General features: G+C 45.9%; 1 protein-coding gene across 2 annotated transcripts in view; it reads left to right on the top strand.

The window, feature by feature from the left end:
• Positions 1-2,676: 2,676 nt before the first annotated feature.
• Positions 2,677-23,426, top strand: part of RGS17 (regulator of G protein signaling 17) — a 223,524-nt gene continuing 202,774 nt past the window's right edge. For both annotated transcript variants that reach the window (XM_073557703.1, XM_073557702.1), the window contains exon 1: positions 2,677-2,890. The gene's annotated coding sequence lies outside the window, so the exon portion shown is untranslated. The remainder of the gene's footprint in view (positions 2,891-23,426) is intronic.

Genomic DNA, 23,426 nt, shown 5'->3' with positions numbered 1-23,426 from the left:
TTGACCAAGGAGAGTGATGGGGTGCTACGCCAGATGACCTGGCCTCTACAGTCACCAGACCTAAACCCAATCGAGATGGTTTGGGGGTGAGCTGGACCGCAGAGTGAAGGTAAAAGGGCCAACAAGTGCTAAGCATCTCTGGGAACTCCTTCAAGACTGTTGGAAGATCATTTCCGGTGACTACCTCTTGAAGCTCATCAAGAGAATGCCAAGAGTGTGCAAAGCAGTAATCAAAGCAAAAGTTGGCTACTCTGAAGAACCTAGAATATAAGACATATTTTCAGTTGTTTCACACTGTTTTGTTAATTATATAATTCCACATGTTAATTCATAGTTCTGATGCCTTCAGAGTGAATCTACAATTTTCATAGTCATGAAAACAAAGAAAACTCTCTGAATGAGAAGGTGTGTCCAAACTTTTGGTCTGTAATGTATATATATGTCTCTGTGGGTATGTATACAGCTGTGGCAAAAATTAAGAGATGAACACATCAAAACCATGTCATGGGCAGCCCAATCTCCAGACCTGAATCCCATTGAAAACCTCTGGAATGTAATCAAGAGGATGATGGATAGTCACAAGCCATCAAAGAAGAACTGCTTACATTTTTACACCAGAAGCAGTGTGAAAGACTGGTGGAAAGCATGCCAAGAGACATAAAAGCTGTTTTTAAAAATCATGGTTATTCCACAAAATATTGATTTCTGAACTCTTCCTGAGTTAAAACATTAGTATTGTTGTTTCTAAATTATTATGAACTTGTTTTCTTTGCATTATTTGAGGTCTGAAAGCACTGTTTTTTAATAAATTCTTGACCATTTCTCCTTTTCAGAAAAAAATACAAAATTTATTGCTTGGAAATTCGGAGACATGTTGTCAGAACCTTATAGACAATTTACATTTTACTCAAAAATATACCTATAAAAATCAGACAAAATGAACATTTGAAATTGGTCTCTTAATTTTTGCCAGAGCTGTATATATATATATATATATATATATATATATATATACACTGCTCAAAAAAATAAAGGGAACACTATAACATAGTATCCTATGTTATGGTGTTCCCTTTATTTTTTGAGCAGTGTGTGTGTGTGTGTGCGCGCGCTTATATAGTGTGTGTGTCTCTCTCGTGTGTGTGTGCGCGCGCGCGCGCATGCGCTTATAGTGTGTGTGTGTCTCTCGCTGTAAACAAAAAAACCTCTTGGTACAAAAATGTAAGCAGTTCTTCTTTGATTGATGGCTTGTGACTATCCATCTTCCTCTTGTTTACATTCCAGAGGTTTTCAGTGGGGTTCAGGTCTGGAGATTGGGCTGGCCATGACAGGGATTTGACGTGGTGGTCCTTCATCCATCCACACATTGACCTAGCTGTGTGGCATGGCGCATTGTCCTGCTGGAAAAAAACAGTCCTCAGAGTTGGGGAACATTGCCTGAGCAGAAGGAATCAACTGTTTTTGCAGTATTACCTTGTATGTGGCTTAATTCATAAGTGGTTTCTGCAGAGCCGGAAACGCAGCAGAAACCGCAAAGTGTGCACATACCCTTAGAGAAGATTACCTTACTCCAGTCTTCTATGGTCCAATCCTTATGGTCTTTGTCAAACTTCAGCCTGGCTCTCCTTTGCTTCTCATTGATAGGCTTTTTTTCTAGCTTTAGAGCTCTGCCTCTAGGAGCCTGTTACAAACTGTTCTTGCCGTGCACTTGACCCCAGCTTCCATTTGCCATTCCTTTTGTAGGTCACTTGATGCCATCCTGCAGTTGCTGAGTGACATTCGAATAAGATGACGGTCATCCCGGTCAGTGGAGAGTCGTTTTCGCACTCTGCTGGTCTGTAGCTTTGTTGTCCCCAATGTCTGGTCCTTGACCTTGTTGTAATGGACTGCCGTCTTGGAAATTTTAAGGATGGAGGCAACATGAATCTCACTGTATCCATCTGCTAGTAAAGCCAGAATTGAGCCCTTCTTTTCCTCACTCAAGACTTTTCTTTTCTACTCCTTTGGCATGGTTAACAGTTATTTTTCATTCCTATTACTTTTGGGATATTACTCGCACTTGTTTTGCCATCCAGCTTGTCCTATTGCAAGAGGATTGTGAACACCACAGCAGGGTTATTTATACTTTCCTTGGTTAAATAAGATTTGGTTCAGGTGATCACCTAATCACAAGCATATTACATAGAATGAGGTGTACTCTGGTTGGAATTCAGCTGACACTGGAATGGAATGGCTGTCAGACATGTACAGAAGCTGATTGTTATACAGCTGTGCAGTGGTCTCTTAATTTTTGCCGGAGCTGTATGTCTATATACTGCTCAATAAAATAAAGGGAACACTAAACAATCCACCATTCTATCGTTCTATCTGTGACTCTGTCGGTGATGAAGAACACAATTACCATCATCACACATGAAATGGAGACATGTAGAGACCAGCTCCTGGCAGTGAAAGGGTTAGTCGTTCCCATCCATTTTCCTGTTGCTCCCTCTCAGCCTAAACTCTGCTCCCGGCTTCTCCTCTGGATGAACAGACGATCGTACAGAGCCCTCCCACATTAGGCTGCCTGACACTGGGGGGCTCGGGAGACCCCGCACTGCAGAGCGCTGTGAATGGGAGAGGATGTGTAGAAATGGTAGTAACCTTCTAGCAGAGGCTGTTGTGCTGCTCGGCCGCGCAGGCGCACACCGTCCCTGGTCCTCTCTCCCCTCCCTGGGCTTCTCTCTCACACTCTCTCACTCCCCTATCTTCTCTGCTTCTCTCTCTTTCTGCCGGCTGGGTGCTGAAGTTGGGCGGATGGCAGCGCTACACCTCGGCTAGAGAGCAGCAGAGCCCCTCCTGGACAGCTTGTCAGCAGCAGCAGCAGCAGCAGCCCCCATCACAGGCAGCGGTAAGAGCCCCCACATCATCGCCGGCCACCTCTGCCATCACTTCATTATAGGAATCTCAGAGAGCCACGAATGGCAGGTGACTGGAGTGTGAGGAGGCAGCAGGTCCTCCTCACTGCAGTGTTAGAAGCCCCCCAGCACTGCTGTGCAGTCGGGGCTTCCCTGGGACCCCTGGATTGGGCATGTGTCTGCAGGTGCAGTGGGGGCTTCCCTGGGACCCCTGGATTGGGCATGTGTCTGCAGGTGCAGTGGGGGCTTCCCTGGGACCCCTGGATTGGGCATGTGTCTGCAGGTGCAGTGGGGGCTTCCTTGGGACCCCTGGATTGGGCATGTGTCTGCACGTGCAGTGGGGGCTTCCCTGGGACCCCTGGATTGGGCATGTGTCTGCAGGTGCAGTGGGGGCTTCCTTGGGACCCCTGGATTGGGCATGTGTCTGCAGGTGCAGTGGGGGCTTCCCTGGGACCCCTGGATTGGGCATGTGTCTGCAGGTGCAGTGGGGGCTTCCCTGGGACCCCTGGATTGGGCATGTGTCTGCAGGTGCAGTGGGGGCTTCCCTGGGACCCCTGGATTGGGCATGTGTCTGCAGGTGCAGTGGGGGCTTCCCTGGGACCCCTGGATTGGGCATGTGTCTGCAGGTGCAGTGGGGGCTTCCCTGGGACCCCTGGATGTGTCTGCAGGTGCAGTAGCTGATCTCCAGCATCATCACCCCAGCAGCAGGGAGGGGAGAGCGGGGGCTCAGAATCCCCCTCATCAGGAAACATGATCAAAACGTGAGACCTGGAGGAGGGGGAACCTGAAAATGATAGTGTAATATAATAATAATACCTATAACTGTACGTATATTGGGGTCCCCTTCATCCCATACTGTGGGGCGCCCAATATTCTGGCTATGCCCCGCTCTCACGGTGAATTAAGGTCATTGTCGCTTTCCGAGTGTGTCCTAGTGAGCGGAGGGAGGAGGGATACATAGTATTTATGTCTTCTGTAATGCATTGCAATTAAACCAGAGGAACGCCCCCCGGATCCACTAGACATCCGTGGGTGATCATTGCACATCGAGCGTCCCCATGTAAATATCGAGAGACGGTGAATTCTCAGCGATTTGTTCTGCATCCTCCTAAAGGAATGAAGTCCAGGTCTGCCTCCGTTACTCCATAGTTCATACATTCATTGCCGGCGTGGTGTTTTATCAGGGCTGCATTATAGATGATTGCTAGTGAATAAATAGCATTTTTTCCCCTCTGGGTAAAGCTGATGATTGTACATAGATTGGTTGTTAAGATCGGGAGGAAATGCATCAGCCGTACTGTATACAGAGTCCGTGTATCCGTGGGGTCAGATGGGAGTAGAAGTATGACATAATATATTGAAGCCATAATACTGATCACTGGGGATAGATTGGATTTTTGACCATCTGCAGTTGCCCGCTGTTAGGTTACGTTGGAGGATTTCGCAAATCAATGCCAAGAACTATAGGATTTACCATATTATCCTATGACATGGCACATCAGTTCACTTTTCTATACACAATGATTGTAATGGAAATTGGACCCCAACGTACCTCAAGGCCCCAAAAATATATTTAAAGGTATGTGCACACGTTGCGGATTTGCTGCAGATCCGCGAGTGATTTGCAGTACAATGTTATTCTATGGGGAAAAAATTTGCTGTGCACATACTGCGGAAAAATTAGTGCGGAAACCCAGCGGGTTTTTTTCCGCAGTCATGTCTATTCTTTGTGCGGATTCCGCAGCGTTTACACACCCATTCCATTATAGGAACCCGCAGGTGAAAAACGCATGCCAAATACGCACAAAATCCGCTAGAAATCCGCATAAAAAACGTGGATTCCGCGCAGAGAATCATAGAATCATAGAATCGTAGAGTTGGAAGGGACCTCCTGGGCCATCTGGTCCAACCCCCTGCTCAAAGCATTCCGCACAGCAATACGCGACGTGTGCACATACCCTAAAGGTGTTCTATCATCAGATTTTTGCTACATAGTGAAGTGACAGAGACCCTGATTCCAGCGATGTGTCACTTACTGGGCTGCTTCCTATAGTTTTGATAAAATCACTGTTTTATCATCAGATTATCACGAGAGGACTAGTAAACCTGCTGCCTTTAGTCCTCAGTAGTCATGATCTCTATACAACCCCATCCCCACCACTGATTGGCAGCTTTCTGCTTATGCACAGTGTACACATAAAGTGACCAATCAGTGATGGAAGTGTGGTTACACAGAGTTCAGCATTCAGAGAACTGGTAGATCTGAATCAAAGAAAAGCGACTGTTTCAAAATGACAGCATGCAGACTAGCAAGTGACACATCTTTGGAATTATGGTATCTGCGCCTACGTCACACTATTAATGGAGCATCAAAAACCAGGTGACAGGATCCCTTTAAAGATCTGGAGCAGATCAAAACTACAGCACCAAGTAAAGTAAGTGACATATTGCTGGAATCTGGGTCTGTGCCCCTACATCATTCTGCTCTCAGCTAGGGCATGAAAAACCTGGTGACAGATTTAACTCTTTTCTTCCTCCAACAATTTTTGTTGTTACGTTTGTATTCTTCCCTCCCCTTTTCGTAAGAGCCACAACTTTATTTTTCTGGTATGACAGCTTGTTTTTTTTCAGAGTGAGTTATAGTTTTGAATGACACCATCCATTTCACCATACGTTGTACTGAATCCCCAAAAAAAGAAAAAATAATTCCAAGTGTGATGAAATGGTGAAAAAAATGAAATTCTGCCATTATTATTATTATTATTGGCAAAACAAAAATTCAGAAGTTTGTAAAAGTTTTTTTGAGACCTGTAACGCTTTTATCTTTCTGCCAATACAACTATGTGAGAGCTTTTTTTCTTGCATGTCGAGCTGACAGTTTTATATACAGTAGACACCAAACAATCGTAATCGTTTTTTATTTTATTTTTGGGGGAGGTGTGTTGACCCCCAAAAAACTAAATTCTGGCATTTTTTTTACTGCATACATTCATTTATTTGATATTTAGATAGGGTGGACTTTTACAGTTCTGGCAATACAACATATGTTTGTTTTTTCTTTAATGTTAATCAAAACTATTGCAACTAGTCCTATTTTGTTCATCATTGGTCTAGTTGATTACCAATTCGTTTCTAATGATGGATCGTGATGGATTGTTTTTACTGATTATTATTTTTTTCTCCAAGTGATCTACACTTCAACAGAATCTGTCACCAGATTTTGGCCTCCTAATCTGAGAGCAGCATAATACATACAAAGGTCAATTCTAGCGATGTATCACTTGCTGGGCTGCTGGCTGTAGTTTCAATAAAATCTCTTTAGGACTAGTAAACTTGCTGCCATGTAGTCCTCCATATTCATGAGCTCTGTTATATCCCCACCACTACCACTGATTATCAGCTTTCTGCCTATGCACAGTGAACACAGAAAGCTGCCAATCAGTGGTGTGGATGGGGATATGCAGAGTTCAGCATTCAGAGGACTGCTAGACCTACAGCAAATAAAACAGAGATTTTGCAAAAAATGCAGCAATCAGCTCAGTAAGTGATACATCGCTGGAATCATGCTGCTCTCAGACGGGGTAGAAAAGATAAATAATATCAGTCCAATCAGTTTTTCAATCTGTTTGTAGGGACAGGACTCTGGACTCTAACCTTTAGGCTACGTGCGCAGGTTGCGGTTTTGCCTGGGGAAATTTCTGCGCGGATTCTACATCACTTGGCAGAAAATACAGTGGAAATTCCGTGCGTTTTTTGTGCAGATTTCATGCGGTTTTGATGCGGATTGACATACGAATTTGGATGTGGCTTTGCCTGCGGATTTGTTAGCTCAATAAAGACGTGCTACTGTAAAAAAAAAAAAAAAAATTGCCTTTTCAAGTCCTCCCTCCATTGTTTCAATCAAGATTGGCTCTACTGTATTTTTGATTCTCTGCCCACACACTCTTCCTCCTTCTGATATATTTGCATTTTATAAATCCGCTGCCGTTTTTCTGCCAAATCCGCATGAAATCCACAATAACTTTTACACCTGCGGATTTATTCCTGGATTTGAGTGCCTCAATGGAAGTCAATGGGGGAAAAACGCTGCAGATCTGCAAAAAGTATTGACATGCTGCGGAAAATAAAACGCTGCGAATCAGGACGGAATTTTCCGCAGCATGTGTACACCAATATTGGATTCCTATTGCTTGAGCAGTCATTTGCAGATTTGGTGCAATTCCACGCAGAAAAACCGCTGTGGATCCGCAACAAATCCGCAACGTGTGCACATAGCCTTAGAATGAACTCTGCTCACACTAATAGTTTTGTTTGATTTTTTTTTTCCTAGCAAGCATCATTATGTAAATGCTGCGGAATTTGTCGGCACTATAGAAATAAAATTACTATTATATATGGCCAGGTTCAAACAGTTGTGTTTTTCTGTTCTGTTAAAGCACCACTCCTGCTGTTTTTTTTTTTTTTTGCAGCGCTGGAGTGGTGCTAGTAATATAAGGTCCCTGCCCCCCCCCCGGTCTTCCACTCACCCTCCGGCATCTGCACCTTTTTTCGGCACCGCTCCGATCCTGCATTCCTGTGACCACAACTTCTGACAGACTAGCATTGAAGAGTGACCTCCGACTCACTCCAGCAAACACTGGAGGGATCTGGCAGGTCGCAAACTGCCGGAGACCAACTGGAGTGGTGGTGGTAAACGGTGAAGATGCCGGCAGGTGAGTATAGGAGTAGGGTCAAGGACCTTAGATTAGAAGCACAGCTCCATCGTTTTTTTTTCAGTGCTGAAGTGGTGCTAGTAATATAAGGTCCCTGCCCCCCCGGTCTTTCACTCACCCTCCGGCATCTGCACCTTTTTTCGGCACCGCTCCGATCCTGCATTTCATCTTGTGACCACAACTTCTGGCAGACTAGCATTGAAGAGTGACCTCCGACTCACTCCAGCAAGCACTGGAGGGATCTGGCAGGTCGCAAACTGCCGGAGACCGACTGGAGTGGTGGTGGTAAACGGTGAAGATGCCGGCAGGTGAGTATAGGAGTAGGGTCAAGGACCTTAGATTAGAAGCACAGCTCCAACGTTTTTTTTTTCAGTGCTGAAGTGGTGCTAGTAATATAAGGTCCCTGCCCCCCCCGGTCTTTCACTCACCCTCCGGCATCTGCACCTTTTTTCGGCACAGCGGCGTTGTGCCCTGTCTTTGTTCCTGACCTTACCTTACCCAGGCCACCATGCTTGTTCTAGTACCCATCCCCACTGGCATCTCTGCTTTTTTATGCGTAGGTATCTACTTTATCTACTACAGAGTCTCTATCATACATTATGCACCTTATGCTTATATTGTTTTCTTGATTTTGGGCAGCAAATTTCATTACTCTTGTTCCTGACTTACCTATATATTGATGCCCTTTTTGTGCTATATGTGCTGGTGAGATTCTGCAGAGGCTTTTTGGTTATCAGTCACAGGGCAGTGCCAAAATTGAAATTTATGCCTTTCTGTGCTTGGTGATCTAGTTTGGTCTGATTGCTTATCCTGTTTTGCTTTACCATGCCAGAACCTGGGTCTCAAATTTAATTAAATATGGTGTAATAGGTTAGTATACCATACAATTTGACAAGGCCCATCTCCAGTGTCAGACTGAAGAACATTGGGTCCACCGACACACTGAGGCCTATAGAAGGTGTGATCTAATGACATTATTGCGCCAGTTGCACTAAGACACTCCGTTTGATTCTGAGGACCCACCTTCCCCCCTCCCCCCACTGAAGAGCCCCATAGCAACTGCAAGGTTTGTACTATGAACTCTGCTGAAGGAGAAGCCAGGGCCCACCGGAGGATTCTCCGGTTCTCTGTTGGGCCAGTCCAGCCCTGCCCATCTCCCATTATGTGTACAGTCATGTGCTTGACTTTTAATTGTTTTTTAATTGTTGTTAGTAGTCTGCATTAATAAAAACCTTTTGTACATTTCATTCTGGTGATCCCTTTTTGTATAGCATAATCTTTTTTCTTCGTTCTTTGCAAACACAGGACGATGAATACAGAAACAAAGGATTTGTAGACCCATAATACATCAAAGGCATATAATATCATGTGGAGGTAACCATGAAAAAGGATCAAATACAGACCAATACCACCACTTAAAGTACCCTATATCAAATAATAAAAAGTAATATCATACTAATTCAAAAGTTAACACACAGTGAGAGAAAAAAACAACAGTATAACCAATCCCCTAAAAAAAACCCCATAAAAACAATTAGGGCAGTGTGGTTCAAAAATTAATACAAATGACTTGTATAGTTATTATAAATGATTACAATAATTACTGATACATAATGCAAGTAAATACATAGCCATATTGAATAAATAACAAGGCAGATGGAAAAGCAAAAAGGTATATTTGTTGAATATCAATGGTTTGCGAAAAATAGTGTCAAGGACCCCATTAAAGTAGTAAAATTACGGTATATTCAACAACCATATTTCAAAAATACAGACCAAGTGCTATGATGTTTGAATTAACCACAGTTCCCAGCACCCCAATTTGTATTCATTTTGGACCACAATACCCTAATTGTTTTTATGGTATTTTTAGGGGCTTGGTTGTTTTTTTCTTTCACTGTGTGATTTTTTGCAATAAAGATGTGAACTTTTGAACTAGAATGATATTACTTTAAGTGGTGTTATTGATCTGTAATTGAAACACAGAAGATGACCCACATAGTATGTGTCTGCACAGTATCATCACCCTCACACAGTATGATGGCCCCCACAATCTTCCTACTCAGTGTCATGGCCCCATGGTTTCCTTCCACAGCTTCACAACATATTATGATGGCCCATACATAGTATGCCCCAACACAGAATGATGTCTCCCACGGTATAATTCCTCCCAGCCCCCGTCACATTATGATGAAACTCATACAGTATAACACCACAGGCCCCAAATACATACTGATGGTCCCACAAGTTAATTAGAAACACTACTCACCTTGAACCATGTTCCACCGGCTCCCTGTCCCGGCTTTGCTCTGCACACTGAGGCCTATAGCAGGTGTGATCTAATGACATTATTGTGCCTGTTGCACCAAGACACTCAGTTGTACAGGCTGAATAATGGAAGATGAAGCCAATGGCTCCCTCTTCAACCATTACATTCACCATATTTGCACGCAGAGGATGTAGATACCGGTGAAATCAAAACGTAGCCGGGCAGGCCACTGCTTCTAGACCTTTTGCTGTCCCAAATCGTGGGATAGATAGGAACAGCCAATAGGCAGGATGTGGCCTGCGGGCCATAGTTTGCCCTGGTCTGCCCTAGAATGGAAAAAATGTAGGTCCAACTACAAATTTCTACACTAACTTAGGCCTTGGTTAGCCGTCTAGGAGTCATGTATGTGTTCTGTGTTTTTCATGACTATAACACTCACCCAAGTCATTGTCATGATCCAGGTTGGATATGACAGAGAAAAAGCACAAGTAACCTTTTTTTTTTTCTGTGAGCTGTTTGCTCAGGGTTGGTTTTGCCCCCGGTGGCCTTTAAGGGTTATTACACAGTGGTGTCTTTTTCCTAGTTTCCCCCCTGGTGGCCATTAGGGTCATTGCACTTTGGTTACATTAGTTTTGTGCACGTAGTTATAAAGCAGGTGTGATTGCTCTATAAAAGAGTGTCAGGTGTGGTAATCACGGTTGGTGAAAGTCCTCAGTTACAAGCAAGCCTGGGTGAAGGATGGAGCTGAAGGAGAGTCCCGGGCAGCTCAGTGAGAGTCCTGGAGTGGCAGCTATGGTGTCTGCGAGGAGGGCTTGCATGGCTTGGTGGAGTTGCAGCTATGGTGTCAGCAAGGAGTTCTTGCATGGCTTGCTGGAGTGGCAGCTATGGTGTAGAGCTGCACTGATTATGCTGGACTCAGTTGCTGGAAAGCTGGACTCATATGCTGGACTCTGTTTCTGCACAGCTGCACACAGGTGGTGGACTCTGTTTGCTCCAAGACTGCACTATGGTGTTGGATCCGGTCGGAGGAAAAGATGCACGCAGGTGGTGGGCTCTGTTGCTGGGAGCGTAAGCAACAGAGCAAAGCTAAGTGGTCTTTCCCTGTTTTGTCTTTTTTCCTTATGTGTGTTTTAGTGCAGTGGTGGAATTAGTTTCCGCACCGTCCACCGTCCACTAGTGAGGGTTTAGGTGCAGGGCGAGTCAGGGTTTTTAGGTTCCTGATCGTCGCCCAGTGCGGAACCGGCCTAGGGAACGTTAGGAGTGTAGAGACTCAGGGGAGTGCAGGAGGTTTCCACTTCCCCGTTCCCTATTGCAGGGCCACCATTGTTATTGTTACCCAGGTTTTCCCTTTTATTGTTTAAATTCGCCTTACTGGAGGCGGGGTTTCCAGACATAAGTGTATTTCCGAAATTCGCCTGTTGGAGGCGGCGTATCCAGCTGCACATTTTATTATTTAAATTCGCCCAACTGGAGGCGGTGTATCCAGGGTCATGCGTGTCATCTAAATCCGCCCTGCTGGAGGCGCTGTGTCCAGCCACACGTGACCGTGACATTATCACCAACCCAAAATTTTCTCTGGTGAGCCTTTGGCCATGTTCAGACCTGTGAGCATTTGCTGCTGGGCCTCACTGAGGTGAGTGAGGAGCTGCAGGGTGTGTAAGCAGCTCCAGCAGCAGTAATTAGGGTCTGGGGCCTTCCCTCTGACTCAACCGGAAAATCAAATAGCGGCTGGCAATGAAGCCCCCTAGAGTCGCTGCTGGGGAGTGGGACTTGCTCATACAGGCGGACGCACCCAGACAGGTGGGTGGAGTTGGTGTCCCCATGGTGCTGTCTGGGGTTCCCCGAGGTGAAGGGGTACGTCCCGGTAGTGAGCAGACTGGTGTTATAGTCTGTGGGGCTCACGCCAAATCTTCCATACCACCGAAGAAGCCGCCCCCTCCTTGTTGTGTGGAGGAAGGCGACCAGGGAGTGTATTTTTCCTCCATATCTCAGGCCCTTTCCTCTCCAGTATGAGCAGAAGGTGTGCTGCGGGGGAGTAGGGGAAAATCTCAACCCTCGCCATTAGCCAACCCTGGGAGGCGCAGACCTCGTGGTGTAAAGGGTTGGAGGGTGGTGTTCCCTTGGTGAATAGAATAGCGGGGGTGTGAGTGTGGTGACACAGGGGGATGCCTCTGTTGTCGGTTCCAGAATGAGTTCACCGAATTATGACAAACGAATGTGTGGCAATAAACGTTCAGGTACTGACCTGTGTGTGAACGAGTGTGTATGGGTCCCACCAAAAAACATCTAGTGGAAGTGTGTTATGGAGTCTTACCAGCTCATGTCAAACATACACATATATAACTCGTTCCCCAGGACCACGCCTTGGAGAGGTGTGGTGCCTGCGGACCTTATATTGCCAATACCAGCGGTGCGTTTGTCATTAACCTGAAGTGTCAGGTAGTGGTGGGGGTGAACTCTGGATCTTGGCATCCCCGCTGTAGGTGGTTCCCTAATGAGGAGCGGTCTTGAGGGTCCAGAGGCCCCTCATTAAGGGGAGGGTACTGTCATGATCCAGGTTGGATATGACAGAGAAAAAGCACAAGTAACCTTTTTTTTTCTGTGAGCTGTTTGCTCAGGGTTGGTTTTGCCCCCCCGGTGGCCTTTAAGGGTTATTACACAGTGGTGTCTCTTTCTTAGTTTCCCCCCGGTCGCCATTAGGGTCATTACACTTTGGTTACTTTAGTTTTGTGCACGTAATTATAAAACAGGTGTGATTGCTCTATAAAAGAGTGTCAGGTGTGGTAATCACGGTTGGTGAAAGTCCTCAGTTACAAGCAAGCCTGGGTGAAGGATGGAGCTGAAGGAGAGTCCTGGGCAGCTCAGTGAGAGTCCTGGAGTGGCAGCTATGGTGTCTGCGAGGAGGGCTTGCATGGCTTGGTGGAGTTGCAGCTATGGTGTCAGCAAGGAGTTCTTGCATGGCTTGCTGGAGTGGCAGCTATGGTGTAGAGCTGCACTGATGATGCTGGACTCAGTTGCTGGAAAGCTGGACTCATATGCTGGACTCTGTTTCTGGGCAGCTGCACGCAGGTGGTGGACTCTGTTTGCTCCAAGACTGCACTATGGTGTTGGATCCGGTTGGAGGAAAAGATGCACGCAGGTGGTGGGCTCTGTTGCTGGGAGCGTAAGCAACAAAGCAAAGCTAAGTGGTGTTTCCCTGTTTTGTCTCTTTTCCTTATGTGTGTTTTAGTGCAGTGGTGGGATTAGTTTCCGCACCGTCCACTTCACTAGTGAGGGTTTAGGTGCAGGGCGAGTCAGGGTTTTTAGGTTCCTGATCGTCGCCCGCTGCGGAACCGGCCTAGGGAACGTTAGGAGTGTAGAGACACTGACTCAGGGGAGTGCAGGAGGTTTCCACTTCCCCGTTCCCTATCGCAGGGCCACCATTGTTATTGTTACCCAGGTTTTCCCTTTTATTTTTTAAATTCGCCTTACTGGAGGCGGGGTTTCCAGACATACGTGTATTTCTGAAATTCGCCTGTTGGAGGCAGCGTATCCAGCTGCACGTTTTATTATTTAAATTCGCCCAACTGGAGGCGGTGTATCCAGGGTTACGCGTGTCATCTAAATCCGCCCTGCTGGAGGCGCTGTGTCCAGCCACGCGTGGCCGTGACAGTCTTACAGCAAAACTACCCATTTAATTCTATGGGTCTGTTAAAATCACGGACAGCACACGCATGGCATCATTGTATACCGGTAATCCAGTTACTGTAGGTGATTATGATTCCAGTGAATAGGAGAAACTTTGTAATTTATTTTTCCATATGTGAAATTCACCAAAGAAACCCTGATGGTAAAAATGGTAAAAACTGAGAAACTGACCAAATGTTCTTGAAAAGACAAGTGGTCCTTTATTGCGTACCAGAAAAATCTCTGATGACTGAATGAGGCATTAAATCTTTGGGTAGACAGACATGACAATGGTGCATAAGCTCATTGTTTCATGGTAATACAAAGTTCAACCTGGTACGACTTCAAAAATTGAATTCGCTAGTATGGTAAAAGACTGCAGGTGTTATGACTGTCAACACAAAATCTGAATGCTGATTTTCTGGGTGATACTCAACCTGAAAATAAAGTTTATTTGCCAGGTAGTTTTTCTTTATTTCAACAAATATGCGGGAAATCTAATTTTATGGTACTTGCTAATATATACCGCAAGTATTACAGGTTCTCCTCCGTGTTATACATTGTCCACTTGTTGACAACCTTCCTCAGACTCTACTGCACTCCGGATCTCAATGTCACATTGGATGATGGAGCATATAAGTCCAGACCTGTCCTTCAGTCGCTTCCAGTTGAAAAACAGCTTTTGTATTTGAAGGGTTTTTCAATTGAAGGAGGCAGGAGAACAGGTCTGGTCACGTGCCCTCGATTAACGACTGTTGTGATAACAGGAGAACAGTGCAGTCTGATGATTGCTACATGAACAAAGTAGGAGAAATTGCAATATTTCTTAATAGTAAGTAATAAAAATCATGGTATCAACACATTTGTTTAAATAAAGTGGCCAACCCCTTTGAGGACCTCGTAATTTGCTTTGTTCAAATGCAAAAATTATACATGTTATATGAAAATGGTCTGACTCTGTCCAACAGATGAAGGCATCATTTTCAACATTTTCAGCAACCCTTGTAAGATAAAACAAATTTCCCATGACTTTCCTAGTTTCTGTTATTAGAGTAAGAGACTGGTCGGCATTCACACGGCTGAAATGCTCCCACGCTCATGTAACAGGTCATTTATAATACTGGTGGACCCTTATGACATTTCAATCACGAGTTACTAACTCACCACCCTGAGACTTGTGCCTGACCTGGTATCTGTTCTCAAGTTACCGTATATACTTGGTGTCACTGGCCAGTTGGGACAAAGCAGGAGACGTGGAACCTGGGCCCCTGAACTGCCCCTCAGGCTAAAGGGGTGCCCTGACTCTCCTTAACTTGGGGGTACACTTGAAGGTAGTGAGGCCCAAGTCCCCGACCTGTCCCTATCTCCTGTTTAGCCCTGAGCTAAACCACCAACCCTCTCCCCAGGAAGTGAGACAGGGAAAAAAGTGAACTGCATCCAATAACTCACAAAGGAAAATAAAACAGACACCACGGGGTTAAAGCAACTAAAACCCAAAACAGCTTTGCTCTGCTGCAAATGCTCCAAGCAACAGAGTAAGGATCCGATCAGCATCCAGCAGCAACTCCACTGCTCCAGATAAGCTGAACCCCCTCTCCACCAGGTATTTCCAGTCTTCACCATGGTTGGATAACAAATGAACAATATTACCAACAGTGATTTACTGCACATGACGACCTTTTATAGGAAGGAGGGGGGAGTAGTCATCACCTGTTGGTTAACTCAAATGTGTAGTAACCCCAGAGGCCACTGTGGGCAAAACCAGCATCAAAACAACTACAGTTGTAGTAAACCCCAGCAGCCTCCGGGGGAAAAAGGAAAAAGAATCCACATTCTGCCACGGCTCCAAAAATGGACCGTGACAGTACCCCTCCTTCAATGAGGGGCCTCTGGACCCTCAACACTGCACCTCACCCGAAAAACACCTACAGTGTGGACGCCTAGGTCCACCGGAGTTCACCTCAGCGACCACCTGACTCGCAGGATTATGGCAAACGTGGGCAGATGGAAATGGCAATGTATGCTCCGGAGGCACCACAAATCTCCAGAGCGCCGACCTGGGGAACGAGTTGTGTATGGGCATAATTGGGGGGTAATTTCAGCTGGTAAGTCTCCGGGCCGAGGATGGCCGACACCCGATACGGCCCGATCACCCGAGAACTCCAGACCCCAGTAACACACTTCCACTGGATGTTTTTGGTGGCCACCCATACATACTCGTTCACACACAGGTCTGGACCTGAACGTTTATTACCATTCATGTGTTTGCCACAAAATGGTGAACTCTTAAAAGGACTGACAACAGAGGCGTCCCCCTGTGTCATCATACTCACACCGCCACAATGCTCAGAAGGAGTCACCACTCTCCTCCGAACCCTCCTCCTACGAGGACTCCGACACCCAGGGTTAGCATGTGGTGAGGGTAGAGTCTTGCCCCTACTCCCTGGCAGCACCTCTGCTGTCCCCCACTGGAGAAGAAGGGGATGGTTGTAGAAAGACGGCAGAGACAGTAGCCCCTGGGCAGCAGCCCTCACACGACTGATCCCAGCTGGCTACATCCCTAGACCGCCAATCTATGACCGGGTTGTGTTTTTCTAACCAAGGGAGGCCTAAAACGAAAGGTGATGGCATTTCCCCCAAGACGTAGCATGACAGGGACTCTTCATGCTGAGTCCCTATGCGCAGATGTATATTTTCTACGACTTGGGTCAACCTCCTCTGGCTCAGTGGGACAGAGTCAATGGCCTAGACGCTTAGAGGTTTGGCCAGCGTCCTACACTTCTGGCCATGTGTCTGGACAAAGTGAGCGTCCACCAGATTGACTCCCGCTCCACTGTCCACAAATACCGGTATGCCCTCAGGTACCCCGCCAATCACCACCTCTGTTGACATAGTACACTGAGAGGGCAAAATGGAGGAAATATACACTCCCTGGTCGCCTCCCTCCACACGACCAGGGGGGGCGCGGCTCCTTAGATGGTACAGAAGATTTGGCGCACGCTGGGCAGACCCTGAAAATATGACCAGTCTGCCCACAGCTAAAACTTGCCCCCACATCACGACGATCTGCAGGCAACACCGCTGGGGAACCAACTCCTCACACTTGCCTGGGCTCATCCACCTGCACCCGTGAGTCCTCCTCCTCATCAAGGACCCCGGGGGGCATATTCGCCAAAGCTGCAAAAAACTCGGCCACCAACCGTAGAGATGGTGAATCGGCCGGCAGGGAGAACGCCCAGGATAGGAGATCACCTTCAAGGAGGGCTATAATGAATCCCACCTGCTGTACCTCAGTCTCTAATGAAAGAGGGCAGAGCCTGAAGTGTAGCTTGCAGGCCTCCTGAAAAAAAAAAAAAAAATTCTCTCTCCCTCCAGAAAACCTGTCTGGGAGAGATAACTTGGGCTCTGGTTGAGCCTGCATCTGAGCTGAGGCCCCGTACCCCTCCCACTGCTGCAGCTGCTGCTCCACCACACCACGCAGCACGCCACGCTCCTCAGTGAGGGTCTGCAGCAATTGGAGACAGGTCTGCATTACTGCATTAGGGCCATGGCTCACCAGGAAAAAATGGGTGGGTTGGTAATAATGTCACGGGGCAGTTGGGACAAATGCTCCAAGCAACAGAGTAAGGATCCGATCAGCATCCAGCAGCAACTCCACTGCTCTAGATAAGCTGAACCCCCTCTCCACCATGTAGGTCCAGTCTTCACCATGGTTGAATAACAAATGAACAATATTACCAACAGTGATTTACTGCACATGACGACCTTTTATAGGAAGGAGGGAGGAGTAGTCATCACCTGTTGGTTAATTCAAACGTGTAGTAACCCAAGCGGCCACCGGAGGCAAAACCAGCATCAAAACAACTACAGCTGTAGTAAACCCCAGCGGCCTCTGGGGGAAAAAGGAAAAAGGTTTCTATAAGAATCCACATTCTGCCACGGCTCCAAAAATGGACCGTGACACTTGGTTTTTTGTTTCCAATTCTAAATGCTGTCACCTTTTTCTTAACTGTCACCTTTTTCTTAAAGTTTTTTTTTGTGTGGGTACAGAGTGTGTGTTTTCCCTTTACTTTCCTATAACTTCAGCTGAACTCCTCTGCCGCTGCCATCCTTATATCTTGGCCTATTCAATATTCCCTCCATAATCTGCGTGTCATGTGGAACTTTTTCTGTCCTTCATTTCATTGGTTAAAGGTCGGGGTCACACTTGCGTATGCGATGCGAGAAACTCGCTCGAGTCTCTCGCATCAGCACTCGGACCGTAGTGTGATGCTGCATAGAAATACATGCAGCCGCACACTCCGGTCCCGAGTGTCGGCGGCAGTGCCGGGTATTGATGCAAAAGACTCGCGCGAGTTTCTTGCATCGCACACGCAAGTGTGACCCTGGCCTAAGGCTAAAAATCAACTGCACAGTCTCATAAAAATATCTATGACCTTGCTTGGTGTGTCCAGGAGTTAAAGGGAACCTGTCAGCAGGATTTCACCCTCCAAATTATTTATATGCGCATATAGCTCTTTCAAAGACAAGTCCAGCAATACCTTTACATGACCAGTCTGTTCCTCCATTACTCAGAAATCAGAATTTGAATTCATATGCAAATGAGGCTGAAGAACTATTTGTAGATCTGAAGCCTCTGTCACTCCAGCTCTGTCCCCAACCAGTGGTGCCTCTTCCTGCTTGACTAACAACCTCTATTCTGTGTGACTTCAGGCAGAGGAGCCATCAGTTAAGCATGAGGCAGCGGTACTGAGCAGGGAATAGAGCTGAAGTGACGGGGGCTTCAGATCAGAAAATAGATTTACATATAATTTACATATCAATTCAAATGCTGATTTCTCACTAATGGAGGAGTGGACTTATAATGTATAGGTCTTGCCTGTGAAATAGCTACATGTGCAGATAAATAGTTTGGGAACTGGTACATTCCATTTAAAAGTATTGTTTATAGACAATCACCTTTTGTTTGAAGAATCCCCCGATGATATGCAAGGAGTCCAGGATTTCAAGATGTCGGGCCCCTCAGCATTTAGCTGTAATTAATGGAATAACCGAGAATCAGCTTCTTTGGAACCAATAAAAGGTTGTTTTGACCAGGCAACTACTAGACAAGTTAGCGTAACCCATTACCTGTGGAAAGCAATAAACTGTCTAATGAGCATACAAGATCTTTCGGAGCAAAAAGCATGCTTTTTACAGTAGCTAGTAAAGGACTACAGAGCGGGGACTTAATCCTTTACTCTAACAGGGTTTAGCAACTGGTTTTGTCTTAGTATCATAATTTTCTAAAAACAGGCAGTGATGGACCTCATTTATCTTGCTGACTTTCTGCTGTTCTTTATGTCCTTATTTTTGTGTTTTACCTGGATTGACTTATAACCCTAGATATCTGTGACCTCCATTGTGTAGTCTGAATTTGTGTAGACGCTCTGCAGTTTTGGTTGGCGCTACTCCCCATTCAGACCCCAGCTAATAGTTGATCATGTATTTTCTTTGGCACTGCACCTACAGACTGCTCTCGAACTAGTTACCCAATGATGAGACTTCAAACTCAACTTGCAACTGTTTGCTTCACTTCTTTGATCTACTTGCATTATCCAGTTAAATGCAAGCTCAGAGTACCAAACTCTTCCAACAGGCTAAAAAAAAACAACTTATTTTTCCAAACTAAGTTTTTAAGAACGTAGGGTATGTCTACATGATTTATTTTAGCAGTATGCCAACTCCACAAGTTTTTCCAGAGGAAGATGCTTCAGGCCAGGTCTTTTGTCCTGAAGCATCTATGTTTTGGACGTCTTCTCAGTTTTTTTTGTGATGTATTGGTTTCCAGCTAAATAGGAGATGAATAAACTGAATGGCTTCTAAGTAAAAGCCTCCAGAAGAACAGTTAAGTCACTTTTAACTCTTTTGCCCCCCAAGCTTGTTTTTACTTTCATGACCAGGCCTAATTTTTCAATTCTGACCAGTGAGGTAATAACTCTGGAACGCTTCAATGTATCTCACTGATTTTTTTTGTTACATATTGTACTTCATGATAGTGGTAAAATGTCTTTTTTGGAAATATTGCAATTTTCAAACTTTGATGCTTTGAAGTGCTTCACAGAAGTTTATAACGTACAGTAGAGCCGTGAAAATAAAAAAATCTAATTTTTTTCCACAAAAATGATCTTTTAGCCCCAAATGTTTTATTTTTACAAGGGTAACAGGAGAAAGTGGACCCCAGCATCTGTTGTGCAATTTCTCCTGAGTATGCTGATAGCCCATATGTATAGGAAAACTGCTGTTTGGGCGCAGGGCTCACAAGGCAAGGAGTGACGTTTTTCCATGCAGACTTTGATGAATTGGTCTGCCGGCATCATGTCGTGTTTGGAGCGCCCCTGATGTCCCCCCACAAGTGACCCCATTTTGGAACTGATCTAGTATTACTTGGTATATACATTTTATAATGTAGTGGCATACGTAAGTTGTGTTGAGTCTATCAGGTTGGCATATGTGAGTTGTGTAGTGTATGTCACGTTGGCATACATGAGTTGTGTAAGTCAGATATGAATTTAGTAGTCCATGGATTTGTGGTACAGTTTCATGCATTCTTTTATACACAGGCCAGGTTTGTCAGGGCAGGTGTCGCATTGATAATGGTGTCCTTGCGTATCCCCCTTTTGTAACACATTCAGCACCTCTTTTGCGACCTTAGTTTCTTTGCAGTTTCAGGGATTTCCCCGGTGAAATGTTGGCCTGGTACGATACGAGCACCTTCAGTTCTGGAAGTAATGGGGTCCGCTCCTTCCTAACTTCCAAAGAATAAGGCCTTGATCGCTACCTCCTGGAACTGAAGGTACCAGTCTGGCCTGCCCATCGTGATAGCACGAAAGCATTATACATTGCCATCTATACGATGTGCACGGCCAGCTTGTTGTACCTGGGTCGCCCTCCCAGGGCTGTGGGGTACTCGGTACCAGGCCGGTGTCAGGGGAATGTGTCACAGCAGCGGTGACCCGGTCCGTGGCCCTGGGCGCCCAAATCAATGGGGGAATTTAGTTAATGTGGAATAGAATAGTTCATGACGCCACCTGTGGTGTTCGGCAAGTGAGATGTTAGGCCGACGCTGCAGGCGGATCCTCTGGGGCTGGTGATGTGTTGCAGCATAAATGGTGTAGTTCACCACAGGTGAAGAAGTAGCCCCAGGGCCGTGTAGTTGTAATGGTGGAGGAGAGACGCAGGCAGTGTAAAGGATGGTACCCAGATGTAGCAGTGCTGAGCGGGTTGGCGCAAGAATGAATAGAGGGCACCGGGGCTTGTAGTTCCAAAGCTTTACTCACAGTCTGTGGTACACAATGGTGCCTGCCTCCGGGCCATGTCCTCCGGGTCAGAGGCTCAGCCAACCTCCATGCAAGATGGAAAGCTCCCCTCCAACACTCCGCCAACATGTACCTTTCCTGAACATCTCCTCTCTTGCGCCTTTAAGTGTGAAGATCTCCAGTACCGTGGTACTCTGGAGTTCCTCTTAACAGATGTTCCCAAGAACTCTACTTGTACGGCAGACAGCTGTAGCCTGCTTCAGGGACTCCCTTCTCCTGAGTCCCGGCTCTCTATCCGATTGCTGTTGTGCCCCAAGTCTTAGATGGGAGTAATGCATTTACAGCCAACTACTCCACCGGTGTCTGCTGCAGAACCATAAGTGTCCATACAACCTCGGGGACCGGGCCCCGGCCTTGTGCTGAGAACCTATAGGCAGGGTTCCTCTTCCAACCCACGTCCTCTCTGTTCTCTCTACTCCTTCGTTTCCGTACTTGTCTTTCTCTCTCTTATGGAAGCTTAGATTTCAGTTCTACGTCTTTCTCCTTCTTTTCCTTTCCCATGCCAGCTGGCTCAGATCACTCCTTCCTCCATCCCTTCTTCCAGGGATCCTCACTCCTGTCTGAGTGACTTCCTACCCGACTGACCTTCTGTCAGACTAACCTGTCATCCTACACTTTCCCACTCTTTTATGTATTTTAACTCCACCCACCTCCCAGCACATCCAGTGTTCCAAGCAGGGAACCACCAAAGGTGCTCTGCTACTCTCTAAGCACTGAGCCGCAATGTGGTTGTGCAGAACTACCCTGTTGTGTGGGGTGCGAGTGTTGGAGTGTGGAAAGGAGTTCCCACCTTACCTGCATGGTGGGGCACTACACCTTTAAAGAGAGAGGAAGGTGCAGTACCTCTGTGGCGACCGAGCCTCAGGGGCGCCACATACCACTCCTTGGCACTGTACGTCTGGATGAGTTGATCAGAGAGATCAACTTCCCCATTTTCTTGTTGTACCCCAGTACACAGTCTGTTTTGTTGACCTGTGTAGAGGTACCTCGTACCGTGGGGGTGGCTGCCATCACCATGTATGGTGGTCAAGAAAAGGACATCCCTCTTCTCCTTATATTTGACTACCAGCATATTGTTGCTACATTGGCTCCTGCCCTCACACTTTCTGAATAGCTGCCCAATTAGCTTCTTTTGGAAGCTTTTCTGATTTTTGCAGACAGTACCACAGGCTGCGGTAGTTCACGCAGGAAGGGGCTTGAAGAGTGGAATGCTGGTATAAAATGTATCTATGTAAAGGTGATAATCTTGATCCAGCAGTGGGTGCACCAAATCCCACACAATTTTCCCACTGACTTCCAGGACAGTGGTACATTCAGTGGGTTCGGTCTGGGTGTTCATCTCTTCATAAACTCTAAACCTGTGGGTGTACCCTGAGGTACTTTTGCACAACTTGTAGAGTTTCATTCCATACTTGGCCCTCTTACTGGGCAGATATTGCCAGAATTTGATCCTCCCCTTGAAATTTTGGGAACCTACACCCCAGCAAACTTGCTGCTGAAGTGCTCAATGACTGGCTGAACTTTGAGAGGACTGTCAAAGTTGGGGTCGTTTCGGCTAGAACATTGTGCATTATCATTGTAATGTAAACATGTTTATATTTCCTCAAATTGTTTACGGGTCATAGCCACGCGGAGCACTTGAGTGTTGTATAAAACATCAACACTCCAATTTTGCCGAAATTCTGGCTTCATTATTAACCCCATGAGAAGGACCAGGCCCCAAAATGTCTTAATTTCTACTGCATCTATAGGGGTCCAGTTAGAAAATTATGAAGGGCGGTTTTGTGCCATAAATTGGTGGACATACAAATTTGTTTGGGCCACCATGAGGTTTATAAAATCCTTAGAGGAAAAGACTTTGAAAAAGTCTATTTCTGTAATGCCAGTGGTGTCAAATTTGATTCCAGATTGAGCCACGAAATCAGGAATGAGTGGCTCATAATCTTCGGGGGGTCCAAACGGGGTCAGTAATGGTGGGCAATGGTTCAGTTTCTGTACGGGGGGCATCTCCGTGTTGGTTCAGTATTACTTGAGAAAGAGGAGGAAAAATAAAGGCAGGTGGGATCCTCTTCCTCACTATCAATGTCAGAGGCAAGGAGAGCGTATGCCTCCTCTGCTGAATACCATATTTGGGACGAGCGGGATGACAATTTTTTCACGTTTGTGGTGTTTGTGTGTTTGCCAAATTTTATTCAGGTGTGTGTGTGTGAGTGCTTGGTGTAAACTTCTTTTTTTTAAAAGAGAGAAAAAAGAAGAATATAGAAAGAAAAATATATAAATTTTATAAAATAAAAAACAAACTTACTAAATGGACGTCAGTTAAATAATAATTGCTGAGCGCCCGCGATTGACACTAAACCTGACTCAATTCAGCAAAAAATACTGTAGTAGTTGCCAATTACAACAGTATATTTTTACTGCCTTTTGTTATTCATTTTTTTTCTCTGCAAAAAAAAATCGGAGGCCGGTCACTGATGTCCGTCAACGATCAGTGCTCAATGGCTGTAGGACGCACGCACGGATG

This window comes from Dendrobates tinctorius, unplaced genomic scaffold, assembly GCF_039654945.1.
Source record: "Dendrobates tinctorius isolate UK_male_01 unplaced genomic scaffold, ASM3965494v1 ptg000250l, whole genome shotgun sequence".
Lineage (NCBI taxonomy): Eukaryota > Metazoa > Chordata > Amphibia > Anura > Dendrobatidae > Dendrobates > Dendrobates tinctorius.
The sequence above is the reverse complement of the archived record's forward strand: the minus strand, read 5'-3'. Positions and strand labels throughout refer to the sequence as shown.